Below are 19,168 nucleotides of genomic sequence, written 5' to 3'. Positions count from 1 at the left end.
GTGGCTTCTATGCCCAGCATTTGTCTTGAGGTATCTTTACCACTTGGAGGAATTATGATACTTGGTAATTTCGATATGAGGCACGAATTCTATTTAAGGGTTGTAGTTAGGAAGGAAGAAGAAAAGCTATAGAAGTAGCAGGCGGCAGAAAACATGGGAAGATTGATTATTTCTTTGACATATCTTCTTGTAGAGTAACTTAAGCATGTATAGGTTTTAAACTACTACTTAAATTGCGCACACACATTAACATATTAGGAATACAGTTACATAACAAAAGCAGATCTATAATTACCAGCCATCTCCAGTGAAGCCAAGAAAACTAGTTAGGCACCCTAGGCATTTGTGAAAATTTGTCTATGATATGATGAATATTGTCCAACTGTACTTGAACAGTCTGAGAGAAATCAGACAAATTAAAACAGCCCATTCCTGGGAACTGTTCACATCCCATATGTTCTTTTAACAGTAGATAGTCTGTAATTGTAAGATTTTGGAGCGCTACAACTTGCACTTCTCCTAATTCTTGATTGAGGTCCAACAGTGTAGATCCAGTCAAATTTGTTTTTTTACTATATGCACAGGCCAGCTTAGATATCTCCGTCTTCATTCCAATGGCAAGTCCGAGAACCGGTGGGATGAATGTAGCTACAACTGCAGCATCGCCTGGATCTTTGTTGAGGTTTTTTGATGATCATCTTCTGGTATGACTCTTCCAGAGAGTGCTGATGTTGGAAGATCTTCTTCATATCGTATCTTAGTTCATTTTCTGGGTAGCCAAATTAGGCTTTGATCCTCTGTATAAACAAAAATAGACCCTTTGCCCACACTTTGATATGCCATTTATACCATTGTGTAGAACTCATTGGAGGTCACCACACAGGAACTGCTTTTTTTTAATAAGAGAAAGGAATATTATCAGAAAAGTGTACCTCCATAGCCGATCATCTAACACCCATTAAGTGAGCAAAATTAAGGATATTTAAAGCATGCCTTAATCGTTGATTTACAGTTAGTTTTATCCTATCATGGAGTAATCCCCCTTTTCTTTCTTTCTTTTTTTTTTATTTTGTTATCTTTAATCTACACTTACATGAAGAATATTATGTTTACTAGGCTCTCCCCTATACCAGGACCCCGCTATAAACCCCTTTACAGTCACTGTCCATCAGCATAGCTAAATGTTGTAGAATCACTACTTGTCTTCTCTGTGTTGTACAGCCCTCCCCTTTCTCCCACCCCCCCATGCATGCTGATCTTAATACCCCGCCTCTTCCTCCCCTCCCCCCCTTATCCCTCCCTACCCACCCATCCTCCCCAGTCCCTTTCCCTTTGGTATCTGTTAGTCCATTCTTGGGTTCTCTGATTCTGCTGCTGTTTTGTTCCTTCAGTTTTTCCTTTGTTCTTATACTCCACAGATGAGTGAAACCATTTGGTATTTCTCTTTCTCCGCCTGGCTTATTTCACTGAGCATAATACCCTCCAGTTCCATCCATGTTGCTGCAAATGGTAGGATTTGCCCTCTTCTTATGGCTGAGTAGTATTCCATTGTGTATATATACCACATGTTCTTTATCCATTCATCTATCGATGGACATTTAGGTTGTTTCCAATTCTTGGCTATTGTGAATAGTGCTGCGATAAACATAGGGGTGCATCTGTCTTTCTCAAACTTGATTGCTGTGTTCTTAGGGTAAATTCCTAGGAGTGGAATTCCTGGGTCAAATGGTAAGTCTGTTTTGAGCATTTTGATGAACCTCCATACTGCTTTCCACAATGGTTGAACTAATTTACATTCCCACCAGCAGTGTAGGAGGATTCCCCTTTCTCCACAGCCTCGCCAACATTTGTTGTTGTTTGTCTTTTGGATGGCAGCCATCCTTACTGGTGTGAGGTGATACCTCATTGTAGTTTTAATTTGCATTTCTCTGATAATTAGTGATTTGGAGCATCTTTTCATGTGTCTGTTGGCCATCTGTATTTCTTTTTTGGAGAACTGTCTGTTCAATTCCTTTGCCCATTTTTTAATTGGATTATTTGATTTTTGTTTGTTGAGGCATGTGAGCTCTTTATATATTTTGGACATCAAGCCTTTATCGGATCTGTCATCTACAAATATATTCTCCCATACTGTAGGGTTCCCTTTTGTTCTATTGATGGTGTCTTTTGCTGTACAGAAGCTTTTCAGCTTAATATAGTCCCACTTGTTCATTTTTGCTGTTGTTTTCCTTGCCCGGGGAGATATGTTCAAGAAGAGGTCACTCATGTTTATGTCTAAGAGGTTTTTACCTATGTTTTCTTCCAAGAGTTTAATGGTTTCATGACTTACATTCAGCTCTTTGATCCATTTTGAGTTTACTTTTGTATATGGGGTTAGACAATGGTCCAGTTTCATTCTCCTACATGTAGCTGTCCAGTTTTGCCAGCACCATCTGTTGAAGAGACTGTTATTTCGCCATTGTATGTCCATGGCTCCTTTATCAAATATTAATTGACCATATATGTCTGGGTTAATGTCTGGATTGTCTAGTCTGTTCCATTGGTCTGTGGCTCTGTTCTTGTGCCAGTACCAAATTGTCTTGATTACTATGGCTTTATAATAGAGCTTGAAGTTGGGAAGTGAGATCCCCCCTACTTTATTCTTCTTTCTCAGGATTGCTTTGGCTATTTGGGGTCTTTGGTGTTTCCATATGAATTTTTTTTTTTTTTAGATAGTTATTTTTTTATTGAAGGGTAGTTGACACACGGTATTACATTACATTAGTTTCAGGTGTACATCATAGTGATTCAACATTTATATACATGACATTTCTAGGTACCAGCTATCACCATACCAAGCTGTTACAATATCTTGACTATATTCATTACATCCCGGTTACTTATTATTTTACCATTGGAAGTGTATACTTTTTTTTTTTTTTTGAGGGCATCTCTCATATTTATTGATCAAATGGTTGTTAACAACAATAAAATTCTGTATAGGGGAGTCAATGCTCAATGCACAATCATTAATCCACCCCAAGCCTAATTTTCGTCAGTCTCCAATCTTCTGAGGCATAACAAACAAGTTCTTAAATGGAGAACAAATTCTTACATAGTGAATAAGTTCTTACATGGTGAAAAGTACAAGGGCAGCCATCACAGAAACCTTCAAGTTTTGCTCATGCATTATGAACTATAAACAGTCAGTTCAAATATGAATGCTCATTTGATTTTTATACTTCATTTATATGTGGATACCACATTTCTCTCTTTATTATTATTATTTTTTATAAAATGTTGAAGTGGTAGGTAGATACAAGATAAAGGTAGAAAACATAGTTTAGTGTTGTAAGAGAGCAAATGTAGATGATCAGGTGTGTGCCTGTAGACTATGTGTTAATCCAAGCTAGACAAGGGCAATAAACATCCACGTATGCAGAAGATTTCTCTCAGAACGGGGGGGGTGAGGTTCTAAGAGAAATTGATCCCCAATTTCTCACCTGATGACTCCCTTGTGACTGTGCCTGTCTTAGGTTGTTCCTTCCTTGAGGAATATTACCCATCTCTGGCTAGCCAGTCATCTTCCACGGCCATACAGGGAAATGTAAAGTTGGTAAGTGAGAGAGAAGCCTTATTGTTTGAAATGGTTAGCTTTTTATTTCTTTGCATATTTATGCCCTGTAGCTTCTCTGCCCAGCATTTGTCTTGAGGTATCTTTACCACTTGGAAGAATTATGATACTCGGTAAATTTGATATGAGGCACGAATTCTATTTAAGGGTTGTAATTAGGAAGGAAGAAGAAAAGCTATAGAAGTAGCAGGCGGAAGAAAACATGGGAAGATTGATTATTTCTTTGATATATCTTCTTGTAGAGTAACTTCAGCATGTATAGGTTTTAAGCTACTACTTAAATTGCGCACACACATTAACATAATAGGAGTATGGTTACATAACCAAAGCATACCTGTAATTACCAGCCATCTGCAGTGAAACCAAGAAAACCAGTTAGGCACCTTAGGCATTTGTGAAAACTTATCTATGATATGGTGGATATTGTCGAACTGAACTTGAACAGTCTTAGAGAAATCAGACAAATTAAAACAACCCATTCCTGGGGAATGTTCACATCCCTTATGTTCTTTTAACAGTAAATAGTCTGTAGTTGTAAAATTTTGGAATGCTACAATTTGCACTTCTCCTAATCTTGATTGAGTTCCAACAGTACAGATCCAGTCAAATTTGTTGTTTTACTGTATGCACAGGCCAGCTTAGATATCTCCCTCCTCACCCCCATGGCAAGTCCACGAACTGTTGGGATGAATGCATCCACAGCTGCAGCAGTGCATGGATCCCTGTTGGGGTTTTTTGATGATCATCCCCCGTCACGAGTCCTCCAGAGAGCGCGGACGCTGGAAGTTCTTTTTCACATCGCATCTTAGTACATTTTCGGGGTAGCCCAATTCGGCTTTGATCCTCTGTATAAACACAAACAGAGCCTTTGCCTATACTTTTATATGCCCTTTATACTCTTGTGTAGAACACATTGGAGGTTACCACACAGGAACTGCCCTTTTTTTTTTTTTTTTGTTATCACTAATCTAAACTTACATGATAAATATTATGTTTACTAGGCTCTCCCCTATACCAGGTCCCCCCTATAAACCCCTTTACAGTTACTGTCCATCAGCATAGCAAAATGTTATAGAATACCTACTTGCCTTCTCTGTGTTGCACTGCCCTCCCTTTTCTCCTATCCCCCCATGCATGCTAATCTTAATACCCTCCTCCTTCTCCCCCCCCTTATCCCTCCCTACCCACCCATCCTCCCCAGTCCCTTTCCCTTGGGTACCTGTTAGTCCATTCTTGAGTTCTGTGATTCTGCTGCTGTTTTGTTCCTTCAGTTTTTCCTTTGTTCTTATATTCCACAGATAAGTGAAATCATTTGGTATTTTTCTTTCTCCGCTTGGCTTATTTCACTGAGCATAATACCCTCCAGCTCCATCCATGTTGCTGCAAATGGTAGGATTTGCCTTTTTCTTATGGCTGAGTTGTATTCCATTGTGTATATGTACCACATCTTCTTTATCCATTCATCTATCGATGGACATTTAGGTTGCTTCCAATTCTTGGCTATTGTAAATAGTGCTGCGATAAACATAGGGGTGCACTGATCTTTCTCATACTTGATTGCTGCATTCTTAGGGTAAATTCCTAGGAGTGCAATTCCTGGGTCAAATGGTAGGTCTGTTTTGAGCATTTTGATGTACCTCCATACTGCTTTCCACAATGATTGAACTCACTTACATTCCCACCAGCAGTGTTGGAGGATTCCCCTTTCTCCACAGCCTCGCCAACATTTGTTGTTGTTTGTCTTTTGGATGGCAGCCATCCTCACTGGTGTGAGGTGATACCTCATTGTAATTTTAATTTGCATTTCTCTGATAATTAGCGATGTGGAGCATCTTTTCATGTGTCTGTTGGCCATCTGTATTTCTTTTTTGGAGAACTGTCTGTTCAGTTCCTATGCCTATTTTTTAACTGGGTTATTTGTTTTTTGTTTGTTGAGGTGTGTGAGCTCTTTATATATTCTGGACGTCAAGCCTTTATCGGATGTGTCATTTTCAAATATATTCTCCCATACTGTAGGGTTCCTTTTTGTTCTATTGATGGTGTCTTTTGCTGTACCGAAGCTTTTCAGGTTAATATAGTCCCACTTGTTCATTTTTGCTGTTGTTTTCCTTGCCCAGGGAGATATGTTCAAGAAGAGGTCACTCATGTTTATGTCTAAGAGGTTTTTGCCTATGTTTTCTTCCAAGAGTTTAATGGTTTCGTGACTTACATTCAGGTCTTTGATCCATTTTGAGTTTACTTTTGTATATGGGGTTAGACAATGGTCCAGTTTCATTCTCCTACATGTAGCTGTCCAGTTTTGCCAGCACCATCTGTTGAAGAGACTGTCATTTCGCCATTATATGTCCATGGCTCCTTTATCAAATATTAATTGACCATATATGTCTGGGTTAATGTCTGGATTGTCTAGTCTGTTCCATTGGTCTGTTGTTCTGTTCTTGTGCCAGTACCAAATTGTCTTGATTACTATGGCTTTATAGTAGAGCTTGAAGTTGGGGAGTGAGATTCCCCCCTACTTTATTCTTCTTTCTCAGGATTGCTTTGGCTATTCGGGGTCTTTGGTGTTTCCATATGAATTTTTGAATTATTTCCAGGTCATTGAAGAATGTTGATGGTAGTTTCATAGGGATTGCATCAAATCTGTATATTGCTTTGGACAGGATGGCCATTTTGACGATATTAATTCTTCCTAGCCACAAGCATGGGATGAGTTTCCATCTGTTAGTGTCCCCTTAAATTTCTCTTAAGAGTGACTTGTAGTTTTCAGAGTATAAGTCTTTCACTTCCTTGGTTAGGTTTATTCCTAGGTATTTTATTTTTTTTGATGCAATTGTGAATGGAGTTGTTTTCCTGATTTCTTTTTCTGTTGGTTCATTTTTAGTGTGTAGGAAAGCCACAGATTTCTGTGTGTTGATTTTGTATCCTGCAACTTTGCTGTATTCCGATATCAGTTCTAGTAGTTTTGGGGTGGAGTCTTTAGGGTTTTTTATGTACAGTGTCATGTCATCTGCAAATAGTGACAGTTTAACTTCTTCTTTGCCAATCTGGATTCCTTGTATTTCTTTGTTTTGTCTGATTGCCGTGGCTAGGACCTCCAGTACTATATTAAATAACGGTGGAGAGAGTGGGCATCCCTGTCTAGTTCCCGATCTCAGAGGAAATGCTTTCAGCTTCTCGCTGTTCAATGTAATGTTGGCTGTGGTTTTATCATAGATGGCCTTTATTATGTTGAGGTACTTGCCCTCTATTAACATTTTGCTGAGAGTTTTTATCGTGAATGTATGTTGAACTTTGTCAAATGCTTTTTCAGCATCTATGGAGATGATCATGTGGTTTTTGTCTTTCTTTTTGTTCATGTGGTGGATGATATTAATGGACTTTCGAATGTTGTACCATCCTTGCATCCCTGGGATGAATCCCACTTGGTCATGGTGTATTATCCTTTTGATGTATTTTTGAATTCGGTTTGCTAACATTTTGTTGAGTATTTTTGCATCTACGTTCATCAGGGATATTGGTCTGTAGTTTTCTTTTTTGGTGGGGTCTTTGCCTGGTTTTGGTATTAGGGTGATGTTAGCTTCATAGAATGAGTTTGGGAGTATCCCCTCCTCCTCTATTTTTTGGAAAACTCTAAGGAGAATGGGTATTATGTCTTCCCTGTATGTCTGATAAAATTCCGAGGTAAATCCATCTGGCCCGCGGGTTTTGTTCTTTGGTAGTTTTTTGATTACCGCTTCAATTTCGTTGCTGTTAATTGGTCTGTTTACATTTTCTGTTTCTTTCTGGGTCAATCTTGGAAGGTTGTATTTTTCTAGGAAGTTGTCCATTTCTCCTAGGTTTCCTAGCTTGTTAGCATATAGGTTTTCATAGTATTCTCTAATAATTCTTTGTATTTCTGTGGGGTCCGTCGTGATTTTTCCTTTCTCGTTTCTGATACTGTTGATTTGTGTTGTGTCTCTTTTCTTCTTAATAAGTCTGGCTAGAGGCTTATCTATTTTGTTTATTTTCTCGAAGAACCAGCTCTTGGTTTCATTGATTTTTGCTATTGTTTTATTCTTCTCAATTTTATTTATTTCTTCTCTGATCTTTATTATGTCTCTCCTTCTGGTGACTTTAGGCCTCATTTGTTCTTATTTTTCCAATTTCGATAATTGTGACATTAGACCATTCATTTGGGATTGTTCTTCCTTTTTTAAATATGCTTGGATTGCTATGTACTTTCCTCTTAAGACTGCTTTTGCTGTGTCCCACAGAAGTTGGGGCTTAGTGTTGTTGTTGTATTTGTTTCCATATATTGCTGGATCTCCATTTTGATTTGGTCATTGACCCATTGATTATTTAGGAGCGTGTTGTGAAGCCCCCATGTGTTTGTGAGCTTCATTGCTTTCTTTGTACAGTTTATTTCTAGTTTTATGCCTTTGTGGTCTGAAAATTTGTTTGGTAGGATTTCAATATTTTGGATTTTGCTGAGGCTCTTTTTTGGGCTAGTATGTGGTCTTTTCTGGAGAATGTTCCATGTGCACTTGAGAAGAATGTATATCCTGTTGCTTTTGGATGTAGAGTTCTATAGATGTCTATTAGGTCCATCTGCTCTACTGTGTTGTTCAGTGCTTCCGTGTCCTTACTTATTTTCTGCCCGGTGGATCTATCCTTTGTGGTGAGTGGTGTGTTGGTGTTGAAGTCTCCTAGAATGAATGCATTGCAGTCTATTTCCCCCTTTAGTTCTGTTAGTATTTGTTTCACATATGCTGGTGCTCCTGTGTTGGTTGCATATATATTTAGAATGGTTATATCATCTTGTTGTACTGAGCCCTTTATCATTATGTAGTGTCCTTCTTTATCTCTTATTACTTTCTTTGTTTTGAAGTCTATTTTGTCTGATATTAGTACTGCAACCCCTGCTTTCTTCTCGCTGTTGTTTGCCTGAAATATGTTTTTCCATCCCTTGACTTTTAGTCTGTACATGTCTTTGGGTTTGAGGTAAGTTTCTTGTAAGCAGCATATAGATGGGTCTTGCTTTTTTATCCATTCTGTTACTCTATGTCTTTTGATTGGTGCATTCAGCCCATTAACATTTAGGGTGACTATTGAAAGATATGTACTTATTGCCATTGCAGGCTTTAAATTCGTGGTTACCAAAGGTTCAAGGTTAGCCTCTTTAGTATCTTAGTGCCTAACTTAGCTCACTTATTGAGCTGTTATATACACTGTCTGGAGATTCTTTTCTTCTCTCCCTTCTTATTCCTCCTCCTCCATTCTTCATATGTTGGTTGTTTTGTTCTGTGCTCTTTCTCCGAGTGCTCCAGTCTAGAGCAGTCTCTGTAAGATGTTCTCTAGAGGTGGTTTGTGGGAAGCAAATTCCCTCAGCTTTTGCTTGTCTGGGAATTGTTTAATCCTGCCATCATATTTAAATGATAGTCATGCTGGTTACAGTATCCTTGGTTCAAGGCCCTTCTGTTTCATTGCATTAAATATATCATGCCATTCTCTTCTGGCCTGTAGGTTTTCTGTTGAAAAGTCTGATGTTAGCCTGATGGGTTTTCCTTTTTAGGTGACCTTTTTCATCTAGCTGCCTTTAAAACTCTTTCCTTGTCTTTGAGCTTTGCCATTTTAATTATTATGTGTCTTGGTGTTGTCCTCCTTGGATCCTTTATGTTGGGGATTCTGTGTATTTCTGTGGTCTGTTTGATTATTTCCTCCCCCAGTTTGGGGAAGTTTTCAGCAATTACTTCTTCCAAGAGACTTTCCATCCCTTTTTCTCTCTCTTCTTCTTCTGGTACCTCTATAATACCGATATTGTTCCTTTTGGATTGGTCACACAGTTCTCTTAATATTGTTTCATTCCTGGAAATCCTTTTATCTCTCTCTATGTCAGCTTCTATGCGTTCCTGTTCTCTGGTTTCAATTCCATCAATGGCCTCTTGCATCTTATCCATTCTGCTTATAAATCCTTCCAAAGTTTGTTTTATTTCTGTAATCTCCTTTCTGGTATCTGTGATCTCCCTCTGGACTTCATCCCATTTCTCTTGCGTATTTCTCTGCGTCTTTGTCAGCATGTTTATGATTTTTATTTTGAATTCTTTGTCAGGAAGACTGGTTAGGTCTGTCTCCTTCTCTGGTGTGTCTGTAATCTTGGTTTGCCTGTAATTTTGTCTTTTCATGTTGTTAGGAATCGTTTGCAGAGCTGGAACGAGTGACAGCTGGAAGAACTTCCCTTCTTGTTGGTTTGTGGCCCTCCTCTCCTAGGAGAACAGCGACCTCTAGTGGTTTTTGCTTGGTAGCTGGCACAGAAAGGGCTTCTGCTTTCTGCCCGGCTGCTATGGAGTTTGTCTCCGCTGTTGCTGTGGGCGTGGCCTGGCTTGGGCTGCTGCTCCAATGTGGTGGATTCGACTTGGAGGGGGAGCGGCCTGGAGGCTATTTATCTCCGTAAGGGGCCTCTGTGCTCCCTGCAGCCCAGGGCATTAGAGTGCCCAGAGATCCCTGGATTTCCTACCTCTGGACTAAATGTCCCGCCCTGCCCCTTTAAGACTTCCAAAAAGCACCTGCCAAAACGAAACAACGACCACAAAAAATAAAAAATTAAAAAAATTAAAAATAAATAAAGAAATAATAAAAAATAAAATAAATAAAATAAATAAAAAAATAAAGAATGGCCGCTCGTTTTCCTTTATTCTCCCGCGCCAGCCTCAGGCACCTGGTCACAGGTCTTGCTGCCCTGTTTCCCTAGTATTGGGGTCCCTGTCCCTTTAAGACTTCCAAAAAGTACTCGCCAAAACAAAACAAAACAAAACAAAACAAAAAAGATGGCCACTCGCTTTTCTTATGTCCTCCGGCGCCAGGCCTCCGGTACCTGCTCACCGTTCTTGCTGCCCTGTTTCCCTAGTATTCAGCACCCCATGCATGCACTGTGTCTGTGCTCTGGTCTGGATGGCTGGGGCTCTGTGTTTAGAGTCCTGGGCTCCGTCTCCCTCCGCTCTGCCTCCTCTCCTCCCGCCGGGCCGGGGCTTGTATCTTACCCCCTTTGTGAGGTGCTGGGTTCTCGCAGGTATGGGTGTGGTCTGGATGTTGTCCTGTGTCCTCTGGTCTTTATACTAGGAGGAGTTGTCTTTGTTATATTTTCATAGATACATGTGGTTTTGGGAGGAGATTTCCGCTGCTCTACTCACGCCGCCATCTTGGCTCCTAAAGATTTACTTTTTAGAGGAAATTACATAAAGTGTTTAAAAGAGGAAATAGTAAATTTATTGATGTGCATGAGAGAATTTATTTACCCAAGTTTATAAATAGTTATTTAAGGATATTTAGTTTGTTTTCAGTCTGAGATCAGTTGTCATATACACCTTAGAAAGTGCTACAGTTTACTAGACTTCTGAGTAGAATGCACTTCATAGTTGAAGGTGTAAGGTAAAAAGCTAGGTTTTTATATTTGTACTTCAGTAAGGTGAATGTTAATTAAAAAAAAAAGTAACTGCAAGTAGTGTTTTCTCTGTAAATTCTCCCTTTATGGCCACTGGTAAACTTACATTAAGAGACTCTTGATGCATTTTGTTGAATAAATGAATAATATTAGTACAGAAAAAATGGTACATGTTCTAAGGTTAGATTCATGTATTAGAGAAAGGCCAAAAATTTGCCTTTGTTTTGTAGTAATCAATGAAAAAGGAAATGTGATAGACATAAATCACAGTGCCCCTAAGATAATAATAGACCTGTTGCTCAGGCAGGCAGGAGAAGCACAACTATTCCTGATAGTGAGAATAAACAGAAGTTCTCATGTAACAAAAAAACATCCTAATTATCTTTACAGTAAATTCAGCTTCTAATTTGAAAAGGCTATTTTTTTAACACCATTCTTTAATGTAGTTCAGTGGTATAACAACAAAATGCAAATTAGTAAAAGCAGTTTTGTACAGGGCCAAAGCATTTAATCCAAATTTGCAGTTTTCTATGGTGTATCTTACCTGAGGGGTAGATGCTAGATAATAAAATACAGATTTTAGATCATATAGTGAAGACTCTAGATTTTAGGTTTTCTAAAGCAGTGCTACTCAAGAATTTTCTACAATGATGAAAATGTTCTGTATTTGTGTTATGCAGTATGGTAGCCACTAAGCAAATGTGTCTATTGAGCACTTGAAATGTGACTAGTGTGGAACTGAATTAAGGAATTGCATATCTATCTGTATTGTTCAGTATGGTTATAACTAGGCACATGTTGCTATTTTAGTTTAAATTAATTTAAGTTAAATTAAAAATTCAGTTTTCAGTTTCACTAGTCATTACTTCAGGTAATTAAAAGCAACAAGGCTAGTGGCTACCATATTAGACAATGCAGATATAAAGTATTTCTGTTATTACAGAAAGATTCATTGAGCGGCAATTGTTCTAGATTGGTGGTTCCAACACTGTCTGCACATTAGAATTCCCTGAATGGATTTTTAAAAATTCTGATGGCAAAGCCCCACCCTTAGCATCAGGTCTCTAAGATCTGACAATTATCAAAGATTAGATCATAAATCAAAATCTCTTAAGTTTAAGACTTCAGTTAGTTTTAAGTTTCTCAGGTGATTCTAATGTGTAGATAGGGTTAAAAATCACTATTTTCCTTAATGTTTTTCTGTCAGTCAAATTACTGAATCTTGATGAGTTTAGCAAGGTTTTTTTTTGTATTTGCTTTTCCTTCACAAGTACTTTGGGCATTCATCTGTTTTATAATTCAGGTTAAGAAAAGAGATGAATGTTTAAATTGCGTGTCAACCTCTGGATAGGATAGAAACTTTAGGAAAATTGAGATGACAAAGAAAAGTTACTGAAAGGGAGGCATGTTTCTATACTTAAGAAAGAATGTTGAAGACAGAATCTTGGTATATTTGCTTCTAGTCTTTATAAGAAAAGAAAACTTTTTTTTTAGTAAAACTGATGCATACTAACTATGAAGAAGTCATACACTGCAAAGGTTAAAGTTTAAAATCCACTTCCAATCCAGCCATCCAGAGATGTCATTATTATTAGGGTAGACATTATTTTCAAGATCTATTCTGTGTATAAATTCATATGGAATGAGGTATGGATGGTTAGAAGGAAGGAGTGACTGAAAGATAATACTTGTTTGCCATGAGAAGGTATTTCCTAAAAGTTGTGTTTCAAGTTAAGTAGGTTCTGGGAAATACTAAGACAGTAGTACTGTTACATTCTTACTTCAGTTTAGGTGGAATATATTTCCTCTCTTCACCTATTAATATTTACTCATTATTTTTATATTTTCCATACTTTAACATTTACAATTAGTTTTTCAACTACATCTTTAAAACTTATTATTGTTCATTATTCCCCACTAGTCCTTTTATCGTGTCCTCATTCCTGAAGTTTTTATTTTGATACAGTTGGCATAATTTCAGGCTTGTGACGTTAAATGTTTAAGTAAAAAAATCTTAAGCAAGGCTGTTTTTCCCCTTAGAAGGTGATTTGCTTTTTATGCATGAATTTCTGAGATTTCTCTTATTTTCCAAGCACTATATATAAACCAGGAGCAAAAACAGAATGACCAGATTTGTGTACACATATGTGTATATATAATGCTCTTTGAGGAATTATGTGGTTCCTGTAGGATCCATGTTGATGGAGCAGCCACTATGTGGAACAGCCATGGTCTTGAGATAGTGAGAAAAGAGGGCTAAGAAGTTAATGATGGATCTTAACAATTTACTGGGAAAACTTACCACTTCTGCTCATGTGTCATTGAGCAAAGCAAGTCACAAGGCCAATGTCTGACTTTGGTGGGATGGTAAAGTGTATTTTATATTCCCTAGGGAGGAAAAGAGGACACTGAGTAAAAGCAATATGGTCTATCAAAATGACTACTTTATAAAATAATTATATTAGTTTGACAGAGATTCAAAAATTGCTAGTGTTACAATCATGAGTAAGGAGTTCTATAGGGAAGCCCATTTCTTCTGTCAGTTATTCAGTCTGCAAGTTTGATCCTTTCAAAAGCTGTATTACCATTGTTTCTCAAATTTATTTTGCATGCAAATCAATTGTGAATTAGTAGTTCTGGAGTGAAGCCTGAGATTCTGCCCTCACGGTAAGCTCCCAAGTGATGCCAGTGCTGCTGGTCCTTGGAACACAACTTTAAGTAGCAAGGCCCTGCATAGCACTTTATGTATTGGACCTTTTCACTTAGAAGTGGGTCACCAAAAAAATTCTTGGCCAGGTGGAGGAAAGGGACACTAAAGGAGAGCCTTAAATGGGAGCCAAAAGGAATGTGAGAGGTACCAAATAAAGGGAAAGATAAGCATTGAGAAATAATTAGTTGGATGCTTCATAAAGATTAAATAAAGTAAAATTCCAAAAGGCAATCAAATTTGCCATTTAGTTTATTCTTTGGTAAGGCATACTTAATGAACTGGGAAGAGAGAGGCCATTACAGTGCATTATGAAATCAGTAGGAGGTGATGGAGTAAGGACAAAGGAAGTAGGCTCTTCTTCCCAAAGTTCAACTGTGAAAAGAGGCAGAACGATAGGTTGATATCTAGAGGAGGTTGTTTACAAAGTCAAATAAAAATTGAGGGATTTATTTATTTTTATTGTGATTGTAGATAAGGAGTCAATATCAAGTGAAAGTTGAAAATACAGACTTCCTATTCTACCTCACTATAGAGGGAACAAGTTAATTAGAAAAGCTATAAATCAGCCTTTTTTAGTTTAGAAGGTGCTTTTAAAGTTTAAAATCCACATTATTGTTTAAAATATTGACTTCCAGCTCAATATTTTTATATCATTCAACTTTTTATCATTAACTATTACCAAAATTATTGTTACGTTAGGGGTCTTTTAGTTTATTAAAATGATCTCACTTTGCTCTTTGGTGTCCATACTTGCCTTCTCTCTCCAGTTTGCCTTTCCCATTCTGTTAACCAAAATGATCTTCAGTTTAAAGTTCTGATAATACTTTGTCAATTCTCTGCTTAAAGATCTTTTGGGGTTTTTGAGTCTGCTAATAGCCAGCTAGATAATTCAGACTCTCATACTGAGGAGAATTTAAAAGGCTGGCCCAAAACAAAACAAAACAAATTTTATTGAGGTTATCAGAAAGCTTGCTGATATGACTAGATTAGGATTTGAGTGAGAACAGAGGTCCAAGAACAAGCAGCTCCAATTTGGGATTGCTTTTTCACTGGGATGTGTTGATTCCAGAAGCAGAAACTGAGTGATTAATAGGCATTTTTGACAGCCTATGGGTATATAAAGAGACAGAGACAGAATACAAGATCCACTAGGGGAGAGGTGAACTCTTCATTTAGAACCCCATAACTGTAACTTAGGGTGTAGAAAAACTGAAGTGTTAGGATAATAGCTCAGCTTCAAAGTAACATTTCTGTAATTTCATTTATAAGATCTGGTATCACTAGTGTCCTCAGGTGTTTGGCAGAAGCACAGTCCTTTTTGGAGGCATACAGCTTTCCATGTGTCAAATTTTGTCTACAGACAATTTTTTAAATTTGGTACCCAGCATGTAAAATATAACTAGGTACATGATGCGATACTAGAAATACTCAAGAATAGAAACAGATCTACAGGAACTCTGGATGTTGCAGTTATCATATTTAAAATAACTCTTGAGAATTTTGAGCTAATTGAGAGTTTTGTAGAAAAATATAAACCATAGAAAAGAGGAAAATGGATATTCCAGAACTGAAAAATATAATCTTATAAATTAGGACCTTTATGTATGGATTTAACAGTAAGTTAGCCACCATAGAAGAGAGAATTAGTACGTTGAAAAGTGAGTCAAAAGAAAATACCCAAAGTAAACAGAGGGACAAGAGAATAAAAAATATAGGGGAGGATAAGCTTAATTGGTGATAAAGTAAGAAGTTTTAATGTATGTATATTTGAGTCCCCAAAAGAGAGAAAGAATGGGGCAGAATCTTTATTTAATGAAATAAGGCTGAGAACTTCAAAACTGATGAAATACTTTAAATCCCAGATCAGGTATCCCTGCAAACCCCTGCTAAATCAATACAAACTCCACCAAGAAAGAAAAATCTTAAAAGCAATCAGAACAAATACAATGATTTAGCAATAAGATTGACAGTTGATTTCCCAACAGAAATGGAAACTAAAAGGCAGGGGAGAATACCTGCCAATCTACAATTATGTCCCTTATGAAATTTCCTAAAGATGCTATAAAAATGGTTAATATGAGGGCAAAATTAAATGAAAGTTGATTATCTAGAAGAAAAATAATGTGTTATAGTGTTTTTTTATATACATATGTTTAATTAATGTATTCAATAACAATTACGTACAAGTCTTGGCAAGGGACACAGTTTTTAACATCCTTGCATCCAGGAAGAGGATAAAAGTACTAGTTAATATTAGATTGTGTTAAGTTAGTAATTAAGGCTGTATGTAATCTTCGGATAGCATAAGATAATTTTTAAAGAATCTGTGACTTCCAAATTAATGAAAGGAAAATTAGTAAGTAGTACTCAAGAAAGGAGAGTAACAGAAGAGGCAAGCAGAAAATAGAACAAATAGATAAAAAGGTCCTGCTTTAAGACACATCTAAAGCATAAGGATAAAGAAGGCTGCAAGTAAGAAAAAAAAAAAACAGTCTTTAATGGAAAAAGTTGTTATGATTATATTAGACAAAGCAGACGTTTACCAGGGAGATATAACAATTCTTAATTTCTGTGGACTTCGTGTTTTCAAAACACAGAAAACAAAGTGGAGAGACTCGTAAGGATCCACATAATCCAGTCATACTGAGAGATTTTAACAGCTTCTATTAGTAATTTAAAATTTAAGCATATGAAAGTAAACCACTATGGATATAAAAGATTTGAACAATACAATCAGAAAACTTGACCTTGTGGCTATGGAGGTAGATGTGTTGTATGTCTGTGTGCATACTCACATGTGCACACATACACATGTAACACTATTCCACAGTACAGAATGCACGTTCTTTTCAAGCACATATGGAGCATATGCTAAATTTACATATGACCATAAAGCAAGTTTCAACACATTTCAAAGGTTTTAACTTCTCTAGAATATTTTATTTAACCATGGCACAATTAAGCTAGAAATCAATAACCAAAAGATAAACTTTAAAAATTGTCATATGTTGGCAAATTAAGCACTATTCTCTAAATAGCAAAAGAAAGAGTAGAAGTATAAAATATTTTGGATTGAATTATTAAATAAGTATCAAACTTGTAGGATTCAGTTTAGATGGGAATTTATTGCTTTAGATTACAAAAGTTTCTGTTTCTGGTGATGATCGAGTAAAATCTTATTCCCTTGCTTTTCCACTATGTCAAGATAATTGTATGTCAGAGAAGGTCTTATTTATTGAGCACTTACTGTATGCCACGCCTAATATTAGGTTCTGGGTACATAACAGGGCTTCTCAACTACGACAATACTGACATTTGGGGACATCTGTTCCTTGTTGTAGTAGGACTATCATGTGCATTGTTTAGCACATGATGTTTAGCAGCATCCGTGGCCTGTACCCACTAGATGTCACTAACACTCCTCTAATTGAGATAGCCAAAAATGTGCCTCAGTTTCTTTAGGTATAAAATGGGAATAATAATAAATTTATTGACTAGGTAAATTATATGACATATGAAGTACTTAAAAAACAGTGCCTGGCATATACTTGGTGCTTGTGAATGTTAGTTGTTATTTTGATTGTTAAATTGCAAATATGTATATATTTCTACATTGTAATAACTATTTTGAGGTAGAAGAATAGGAATTCTCTTCTCTGTATTCCAAATCTAAGATTCTAGATTTGAAATACAGAGAAGAGAGTATATATTAGTCAAAAGTAATCTAATTTTGCATTGCTTTTAAGTCTAAATAACGGAAGTGTTTTTGGCACCCTCTGCTGTTTGTGAAATAGCAGAAATAAATTGCTATTTAAAATATGAAATAGTTGTAGTATTTTATTATATGAAAATCAAATTGAAATGTATGCTATTCAATGAAGAAAAAAATCAGAATGTATTGATACGCAAAAATAATGCTATTTTCCATAAAAATTTTACTATTTTGCATTCCCACCATAAATGTTTTTCTATAGCCAGTGGAATTTTTATCTAAATGGTAGGTGAGAAATGGTATCTCAGTCTAGTTTAAATTTGCATTTCCCTAATTATGAGTTATATTAAGCATAGGTTTATATGATTAAGAGCCATTTTTACATTCTCCTGTGAATCTTCTGATGATATCTTTTGCTTCTGAGTTTCTAATCTTTTATTTCCCCTCAGTTTTTAAGAGTTCACTAAATATTTAGGATATGAAATTAGAATATTTATTTATTTATTTATTCCTCTATTAATGGACGAACCATAAATCTTTGTCTGCATTTCTTTATGGTCAATTAATGACATATGAATTGCACAGTTTAAGGTGTTGCTTCAGAATATTAGTTAATTCAAATTGGATGCTTGCCCTGTCTCAGGCCCTTTGTTCGAGAGTGAGAACACATTGTGGAACAAAGCAAGCACGGTGTTTTGTAATTTATAGTTTAGTGGACGATAGAAACTTAAAACTGCAGATGCTATGCAGGAGACATAAAGATGCTATGTGATGAATAACAGTGACTTGGGTTAACCTGGGTGATCAGGAAGGTTTAAGACAGTTTTTTGAAGCATTGCAGAGCCAACTGAATTTTTTTGGGACTCAGACTGGATCATTAATATTATTAGCATTGTTAATGCTTCATTGGAGCCATTCATCCAGCTGAGCTAATTAGGTACATAAATTCTAGTATGGGCTTAATGTCCGTTAAGATTGGATAGAGGGAGATCTATGAAATAGATATTTTATAGGTTATTTGGGCTTAATATTAATTTTTGCTTGAAAACTAGCATTTTAATCTTGCCAGATGTTGAGAGTGAAAACAGCGTTTTCCTTTGTCCACTATCATACTCATGTTTGAGTTTTTTATTAGTTTTTTAAGATTGATATTACATTTTAAATTATTTAGATAGGAGTAGCAGTTTATCAGTTCATTGGCAGTCATTATATAAAGTATAGATGAGAAGATTAATACTAATGTAAATTTTAAACTGAAACATACTATAATCTTGTTGGTAATGACATGTTTAAGTGAAATGTCTTGATGAGCAATAGTTGGCACTATTTCTGGAATGAAATATGTGAAAGTGTGTTTACAATGAAAATGTATCTTAATTTACGTCATGTAAATGGGAAATTTAATGATTTAAAGTAATTTGATAGAGAAGACTTCATCTTTAACTAGGACTGTAGAAGTAGAACCAATTTTTTCCTTTACGAATTACCATTACATTTTTCAGACTTGGTTTGGTTAATAATAATTATATTAGTAATATATATTTTTAAAATATAATTTATTATAATCAGGTTGGATGTATTGGAAGAAATGATCCATAATTTAGTTTTTAATAAGTTCCTTTCTGCTAACATTTACTTATATTTTAAATTGACTTCCAATTATTTTAGTGTTTCATACTGGTCAGGTCATAAAGCAAAAAGGAAGTACATTTCTTT

At 36.3% G+C, this 19,168-nt stretch overlaps 1 protein-coding gene across 7 annotated transcripts in view; it reads left to right on the top strand.

Annotated features, from left to right (window-relative positions):
* OXR1 (oxidation resistance 1) overlaps window positions 1-19,168 on the top strand; it is a 494,380-nt gene that overhangs the window by 402,741 nt on the left and 72,471 nt on the right. The window lies entirely within an intron of this gene.

The sequence above is a fragment of the Manis pentadactyla genome, chromosome 3, assembly GCF_030020395.1.
Source record: "Manis pentadactyla isolate mManPen7 chromosome 3, mManPen7.hap1, whole genome shotgun sequence".
Classification (NCBI taxonomy): Eukaryota; Metazoa; Chordata; class Mammalia; order Pholidota; family Manidae; genus Manis; species Manis pentadactyla.
The sequence above is the reverse complement of the archived record's forward strand: the minus strand, read 5'-3'. Positions and strand labels throughout refer to the sequence as shown.